Source organism: Phoenix dactylifera, chromosome 7, assembly GCF_009389715.1.
Source record: "Phoenix dactylifera cultivar Barhee BC4 chromosome 7, palm_55x_up_171113_PBpolish2nd_filt_p, whole genome shotgun sequence".
Classification (NCBI taxonomy): Eukaryota; Viridiplantae; Streptophyta; class Magnoliopsida; order Arecales; family Arecaceae; genus Phoenix; species Phoenix dactylifera.
In genome coordinates, this window is record NC_052398.1 from 9,599,284 (window position 1) to 9,608,540 (window position 9,257).

Genomic DNA, 9,257 nt, shown 5'->3' on the forward strand with positions numbered 1-9,257 from the left:
CTACTGGACCCAAGAATAATACATATAATGTAGAGGCCCCTCTTAAGAAAAATCAGAATCGATCCTTCCGTAAGAACTTCAAAAAGACACCCTACAACCCTAAAAACCCTAACCACCACTACAATGGGAAACCTATTCAATCTCAGGAGCGGAAGAAGAAGAAAGAGGAAGGTGGTGCTCGTTTCTATTATGTGTGTGGTCGGACCAACCATTTGTCTCCCCAGTACTTCTATAAGAAGACTGCACCTCTTCAATCTAAGAAGAAGGGTCCACACACAACCAGTGCTCAAGTCAACATGGTGACTTTCGGCAAACAGCTCGGAGGTGCGTGTGCTAGGAGTAGAACGTGTGGACTTAAAGCTTATCTCTGGAAAAGTCCTGTTCCTGCACGACGTCCAACATGTTCCAGTTGTTAGGAGAAACCTCATTAGTGGTTCATTGCTTGTCCATCAAGGCTTTCGTCTTGTTTTTGAGTCCAATAAGTTTGTAATTTCTCATGGTGTAATATTTATTGAAAATGGTTCCTAAGTGAAGGATTGTTTAAGTTGAATGTAATATCTCCTTTAATCAATGAAAATCTTTTGATTATGAATATATAATCTCTTTCTATTTGGCATGGTAGATTAGGTCATGTAAATTATAATTCAATTAAGCAACTTATGAACCTGAATCTAATACCAAAAAGTGATCTTAAGAACCATGAGAAATGTCAAATTTGTGTAGAAGCAAAACTCCCTAAGAAGCCTTTTAAATCTGTTAATAGGGATTTAGATCTATTAGAGTTGATCCATTGTGATGTTTGTGACTTGGGTAGAACTTCTAGGGGAGGTAACAGATACTTTATGACCTTCATGAAATGACTGCACTCTATTCTCCCCAATCAAATGGAGTAGCAGAAAGAAAGAATAGGACTTTAATGGATATGGTTAACTCTATGCTGATAAGCTCAGGAGTACCAGAGAATTTGTGGGGGGAAGCTTTAGTTTCAGCCTGTTATATCCTTGATAGGATGTCCTCTAAAAATAATTATCTAACTTCATATGAAGTTTGGAAACATAGAAAACCAAATCTTAGTTATTTGAAAGTATGGGGGTGCTTAGCAAAAGTAAAAATACCTGATTTTAAAAGAAAGAAAATAGGACCTAAAACAGTGGATGCTATATTCATAGGTTATGCAGCCAATAATAATGCCAATAGATTTCTGGTGATTAATTCGGAAGAAAGCGATATTGTAACAACATCATCATAGAAGCCAGAGATGCAACATATTTGAAGACACCTTTCCACTTAAGACTAGAGTAGATAGTGGTATAGCTAGTAGCTCTAGTAGAATAAGGACAAGTGAAGTAGAAGTAGAAGCAGAACCTAGAATGAGTAAAAGATCCAGGATAGAGAAAATATTTGGAGATGACTTCTATACCTTTCTTATAGTAGACTCTCCAACTACCTTTGAGGATGCAATGAAATCCTTGGATTTACTTTTTTGGAGAGAAGCTATGGACAATGAGATGCAGTCCATCCTCCAAAATCATACTTGGGAATTGATTAATCTTCCTTCTGGCTATAAAACTATAGGGTGCAAATGTATCTTTAAGAAGAAACTTAGGCTAGATGGCTCTGTAGATAAATTTAAGGCTAGATTAGTTGCCAAGGATTTTACTCAGAGACCTAGGGTAGATTTCTTTGATGTCTATGCACCTGTAGCTAGAATTACAACTATTAGGATCCTTATAGCATTAGCCTCCATCCATAGATTAGTAATTCATCAGATGGATGTCAAGACAGCTTTTCTAAATGGAGACTTAAATGAAGAAATCTATATGGACCAGCCAGAGGGATTTGTAATTCTAGGCCAAGAAAATAAAGTTTGCAGACTAGTCAGATCTCTTTATGGTCTTAAACAAGCACCCAAGCAATGACACTTGAAATTTGATGAAACCATAATAACATTTAGATTTGAAATTAATAGCACAGACGAATGTGTATATCACAAGAGAGTTGGATACAAATTTGTGATCTTGTGTCTCTATGTAGATGATATACTGCTCTTTGGAACAGATTTTCAGATAATTGATGAAGTAAAATAATTCTTAAGTCATAAATTTGATATGAAAGACTTGGGACAAGCTGACTTAATTTTAAATACCAAAATAATTAGAAGTGCAAATAGAATTAAGTTATCCCAAAGTCATTATGTTGACAAGATACTCAATAAATTTAATTATTCCGATTGTCAGCCTATCTCTACTCCCTTTGATCCTTCTATACACTTTAAGAAGAACTTAGGAATTCCTATCCTTCAAAGCCTATATGCTCAAATTATAGGCTCACTAGGATTCCTAGTAAATTACACCAGGCCAGACATAGCATATGCTGTAAATAGACTTAGTAGATATACTATTAATCCAAATAGAGATCACTGGATAGCATTAGAGAGGTTCCTTAAGTATCTTAAGGGTACCAAGTCCTATAGTTTGCACTTTAGTGGGTTTTCTTCTGTTCTAGAAGGCTATAGTGATGCCAACTGGATCAGCGATACCTTAGATGTTAAATTCACCACAGGATATGTCTTTCTCTTAGGAGGTGCTACTGTGTCTTGAAAATCTACCAAACAAACCTTGATATCTAGGAGTACTATGGAGTCTGAACTGATAGCTTTAGACACCACTAGTACTGAGGCTGAGTGGCTTAGAGATCTACTTATAGACCTTCCTGTAGATGAGTCATCTTTACCACCTGTCTTCTTACATTGTGACTGTAAATCTGCCATAGATAAGTGCAACCAAGAAAATGCCAATGTAAAAATAAACAGGCACTTAAAAGTGCATCATAAATCATTAAGATAAAAATTGAAAAATAACGTCATTGCTTTAAATTTTGTAAAATTAGAAAACAATTTGGCTGATCAGCTTACAAAAAGTTTATCCAGAACAGTGGTTCTAGAGTCGTCGAGGGGGATGGGGCTTAGCCTATAAAGATAGATCACCACGGTGGGAATCTAACATTAAAAGGTTCAATGGATAGAAACAAACCAGAGTGTAACTAAGAGGAGCACTATTTTATGTTTTCCTCATCCCTATAGTGCTAGTGCTCATAAAAGCAAGTGGTAGGATGAGTTTGTTTGTATAACTCTTAATGAGTCCGAGACCCAAGAGGCATGAGCTTCCTTGCTAGCTTCCTTATTAGGACTCACCTATATGTGCAGTCGTAAGGCCGCGATTATGGAAAAATGGCGATTCCCTAAAAAGCACATAATAGATACCTGCGCATGGCCATATTAGCACAACCCGCTTAGAACCCAGATCGGGCTATATTATGTGTGCTATTGATTTATTCTGAGTCATGGACCGAGGTTCAAGCTTAAGACCATCTTGGCTCCACAGATGTAATCAATTGTCACTAAGTGAAGGTTCAAACCGGAAGATACCTACACCTATTACATAATATAAGATATCCAACATTTTGTTTTGATTTTAAAATTATTTTAAAAAAATAATTTTTGTGGGGGATTGTGGAAAAAATTAATAGCACGCAGTTTATTGGACCGCGTGCGCATTTGAAAAAGGGAACGCCCATTGGGCGTTTTTCTTTTGGATTAAATGGGCGCGCCCGCTGGCGCTTTAAGGAATAATCTAAATGCGTACGTGGCCGAGTCTCGGGCCGCGTGCATGTTTGAACATAGAAACATCCGTTGGGCGTTTTCACTAATTGAGCCAGTGCCCGCGGGCGCTTAATTACCGCATGAATCTGCGGACGCATCCACAAAATTATCGGAATGCTTCTGCGTAAAATTCTTATATAAACCTCCTATTTCATCCTATTCGATAAACGAAAAATTAGAAAAAAATATTGAAAAAATTCTGGAGAAAAGTTCTTCCTCCTCCTAGCCACTTGTGATTTTTATTCTTGTTCTTTTATATTTTATTTTATTCTTTTACTTTCGTTCTTCGCTGGATCTGCAAGTCCGATCAAGTTCGCTTTGATTTCTTCCGAGACGTGCCGAAGAAGAAGTTGTAGGGTCGTCGTATCTCAGGGGAGGATTGCCGGAAGATCCGTACGTAGGGGCAAATATTTCTTTGGGACAGCGTCTACGCGCTTCGACCTGCCTGCAATCAGGCTACTTTTTTATATCTTTATTTTTAATTTAATATTAGTAGATCTGTAGGATTTAAAATTCTATGATATAAATTTATTAAATGCATATATTTATTTTGTGCTAGAATAGATTTATTTTGCATTAAAATAGAATTATTTGGATGCTGAATGATATATATATTATTTCTTTTAAGATTTTTCATTAATTGTATTTATAGATTTATTTGTTTATTTAGATGATATATTGCTAACAAGGGTGAGATTCAAGACTCGGTCACTAGTCTCCAATATGCATTGATTTCAGCATTTGAGCTAGCCGGTATAATCAAATTAGATAATTAATATCATAAACTAGAAATTTAGAGGATCCGGACGATTTCAAATTGGTTTACCATCAATAGCAAGTTAAAATGAATCAATATACCCTCCTATCATGTCAAAACAATGAATATTTCTATTTTATGAGGCTAATTGTTAATCACCCTGTGATTCTTCGTTGTAAGAATTTTGTAGTTCTTGGATATGAGGCAAATCTTACACATTCCATTAGCATTTTTCTTAGATACAACTTATGATTTACTATTCAAAATGCATGTGCTGGCACAATAGTTCTGTCTGATGTCTTATATGTTCCTAAAGTAACAAAGAATTAGCTGACCCTGTTAGTCCGTTCTTTCAAGAATAGGAGTATAACCTTTTTGCTTCTTATAATACCATTTCCTCCGCTTAATGGATAGCTCATTGCACCTTCTCCTCTAAACAAAAGAAGCTCTAAGGATGAAAATTTTTTTATTTTCTTTTTTTGTATTTTATCAATGTAGGTTTTTCCTTCATCTCATTAGCTCATTCAAAAAGATGGAAAAAAAAAAATACTCACAAATACACCCAAAAAAAAACTCCAACACCATTTATTTTGTGCCAAACGTTTACCTAGTGATGCATGCATGAGGGAGGACAATGGATCTTACTCGCAACTGCCTTGTATATGGTTATTGCTTTACTTCCTTAGCATTCAATCTGACGGTACCTTGCACCACAAGAAGCGAGCAAAGATATTGCTATTAATTTTCTAATTTAGTTAAGACAAAAGGAAAAAAAGAGAAAACTATCATGCCCCCGACCTGGGATCATGAGCCGGAGGTTGTGACAAGCACCCCATATTCATAGGAAACTCTTCTCACGAGCATGCAAGACATCTCATCATGATATCCTAATCAAAGAGCAAAAATAATTTAAATAATAATGTTTAAATTCTAATTAAATAACATAACTAAAAGCCTTACAAAATTAATAATACTCCAAAATCTTGCATCAATCTAAAATAAAATCTAATTTAAATAGATATGTCAAAATTTTATCTCTAATAACTCTCGCATGATAAATCTCTGAGTGTAGCTAATTCTTCGGATCTGTAAAAATAGTAAAAAATCGTATAATGAGTTAGACAACTCAGTAAATAATGAATATCTTAACTAGATAATATATTTATATAATAATATAAAATATAAATATAAATTATAATGAATCAGTATAAAAACGTAATCAATTTTATTTTAAAACACAAATCTATATAATCTATATCTTTCAAATATTTATATATGTAATCATAAATCTAAATCAAAACAAATCACATTCAACTTAACAGCTTTTAACTATGGCCACTCTTATACCCTGTGGTTAGGCTAGAAATAGAACCATACTTATATTTTGCTGAATAGGCTAGAGTACTTCACTTATACCTTGCGGAGTAAGCCAGAATACCGCACTTATACCCCACGAAGTGGCCAGAATCAATAATAGTCAGAGTGCCAATGCATAACTTTCAATTGGTAGGGTTCAGAATATAGTCAGGCCGAGAGTTTAAATCTGATACGTATCAAAGTTTTTTTTATAAAATAATAGATATATCATAGTCCAATTAAAATATGCATATACAATGTAAGAACACTAAATAATTTAACAATAGTCCTAAAAATATTATTCTAATTTATATATCTATTTTTCATTCAAATTACCATCTCGTAAAATTCATTAATCACATATAAATTCATTAACAATTTATTCTATATTAAAATAATATTATATAAATGAAGAATCTAGAAAAGATAGATTGTTACTTACTTTGTGAACAAATCTAAACTATCAATCCAATTAATTTCGATTTTTTTTCAGATACTAATATTTAAAAATTATATTTTTAATTAGAATTAGTATGATTATTCCAAAAATAAAACTATAATTCCAATACCCTCATAGGGTTGGCTTAATATAAGTGTCAGCATCCTGGTCAGTCCGATCAAAGTGATTTCATCGAGTCATGCTCGAACTGGGATACAGATAGTTCAACAGAGATCGGAGATGATCAAATCTAACAGTGTTTGGCAAAAACAAGGGTGGAGGCTTGCATACTGTCCGACGACTCTGAATCAGGACCCTTTACCTAGGTCAATCCAAAAATCACTAAGAGTTGTACTTACGGGGTTCAATCAACTCTAGAGAGAGAAAGTTGAGGTAGAGAGAAGAGAGAAGAGAGAGAAGAGAGAAAGTCTAGATAGAGGAAAGTCTAGTGGGGAGAAAAGAAAATAAGAAAAGAGAGAGGAAAGAGAAAGAGAGAGGAGAGAGAAAGAAGAGATAGAGAGACTCTCTTTTTCTTCTCCAAAATAGGAGAGAGTCGGTCTCTCCCTTTTCTCTTCAGTCAGAGAGGGTGGCAGCCCATGCTGGCGCAGCCCCGGGCGATGGTGGCCACAACGGCTCTCAGTTGCAGTTATCGCCGGTAACGGTAGCTGGAGGCGGCAAAACTTCAAAGAAAAATGGGCCGAAACAGGGCACCCTATTTCATATGGTTTTTCGGTGATCTGCTGGCCCAAATCTCATCTAAAATAACAAGAGAGAGAGAAGAGAAAACGAGGATCTATCTCACTCCAGCGAGGTAGTCCAACGGCTTCTTTCGGCGACAAATCGAGAAAGAAGATCGGAGGAGGAGCTTGGGATCGGTGGTTTGATTTCGAGTGAACTTGAAAGAGGAGGAAGGGGGTCTTTAAATAAGCAATCTCGACCTTATGCAGCTGGTTTTTTGGTGACAATGGAACTCCAATTACCATTGCGATCGGAAAGGAAGAAGACTCTCAGCCGGAGTTTTCTTTTCGATCTGTCCACACGTGCGTCGCAAGTAAAGCCCAAAGCCAAAATATAGCTGGGCCGGTTAAGTGGACCGGGCTAGTCCACTAGTTTCACAAAAACCTTCTCACTATCTACATGGAACAATAATCTCTCTTCCTCTTGCTCTCTTGCAAAATTCTATCCAAGCCTGTTTGTGATGAGTTATTTATTAAAATAAAAATTTCAGCCTCTTACTAAGGAGCCCATATCATTAGGATGCCTCTTTTTATAAGATAATAATAGCAAGATACAAGAAATTTGGACCTCTGAAATCACAAAATTTCTTTTTCAATACGGCAGTCATTGGTTTCCAATAAAATTGGTTTGATCAATGCTTAAATACTATATAGACGAATATTAGGAGATTTGATAGGCTTGAGTAGGGAAAAAAGCACAATAAAAGAAACGCAGCTTCCTTGCTCTTTCCATTATATTTTTGAAAAGGAACTAATTATTTTACCAAAAAAAGAATTAATTATATGGGTCCCATAAATATTATCAGAAATAGTGTGAATTCATTTTTCATCAACATATTATCTTTCTAAACTCCTCTAATGTGTGCTTTGTCTAAGCACCCTTTCTTCGGTCCACTATTCTTTAACTTTTATCTTTCAAATAAAAAGGATACTAATCAAAAAAAATTATTGTGCTTGAAGTAATAGCACATCCAATGCAATCTTTCTTGTACCATCTGGTTACTGCATCAAACTGGAAGACAGGAAAATTTACATTAAGATTTATAATTTATAAATCTACATTATTTTTTATGACCAAAATAAATTGGCCAGGAAGTGTTTTTGAAGCTACTTTAGTGTGAGAAATGGCAGAAACTTCCTCCAGTTGGGGTTGTAGAAGGCCCAGACTCCTTCTGCAAGTCCGCTTCACATCAATGGATGACAGTTGGGTCATCCAAGCGAAAAATGGAAGTCTTTCACCAAAAAAAAAAAAAAAAACAAAAAAAAAGGGAAGTCAAGGAGCCACCTTTGACTCGATCATTACAGTATACTTGTCTTCCGTTCGCTCTCCGAGGTGGATCGATGCTAATACACGTCATTTTGTGTACGTGTCAAATGGTGACTGGTCTGTACGAAGGTCAGGGAAGGATTCTAGTGGCTGATTCGTCGAAACCGGGTGGCATTTTGGTGCCATCTGTTTCAGCGAATGGCCGCACGTAAAATTTGGGATCTATTATGGGACCGGTTTTGAAGGTACCCAGGAATACACACATCGTTGAATCGCGGGGTCCGCGTGCCAGTGACAAGATGTGGGTTTACGGGGTGGGTGCAATGCGTAGCTCGGTACTTTCGAGGTCTTCGTCCACGGAGACTTGGAACTTGGAAGTCGTCCCTGGGTGGTGGGTCCCGGAGTCCCTGGTCTGAGACCGGAGACTCGTTTTATCACCGGAAACATAACACCCATCTCGTTCCAGAGAACTACCGAAATGCCATGGAGTTCTTCTAATTTGTAGAAGAAATATTATGACTAAGATCGGTACTTATTAAACACTAACAATCAAAACTATATCTAACAAATATTGCCATAGGCTACATTTTTTTTATTGTGCAAAAAAAAGATTAAAAGAAATCTAATTAAAATCCGAATAAGAATGACACTCTAACCTATGTTATTGAGTATGAAAAATATACAAGCACTAAGTTTTACTTTATTGTATCAATATTCTTAGCTTTGAGCATTATATTGAAGCAAAAAATAAAAATGCAAATGAATGAGGGTTGAGCAATTTATTAACTTCATCCTTGCATATTAGAATTTATTGTTAAAGTTTTTTATAAATATAATATATCTTTTAGAATTTGTGCATCAGATGTTAATGCCTAGAAAGTCATAAATAAAAAATTATGTTATTCAAATCAAAATATATAGAATGATTTATATTGAAATTTATATAATGCTAAAATATAAATAACTGAAAATATATTCATGTTATGTTAAAATTCTATATTTATCTGAGGATTAAAGCTTTTCATCCATAGCGAGAATCA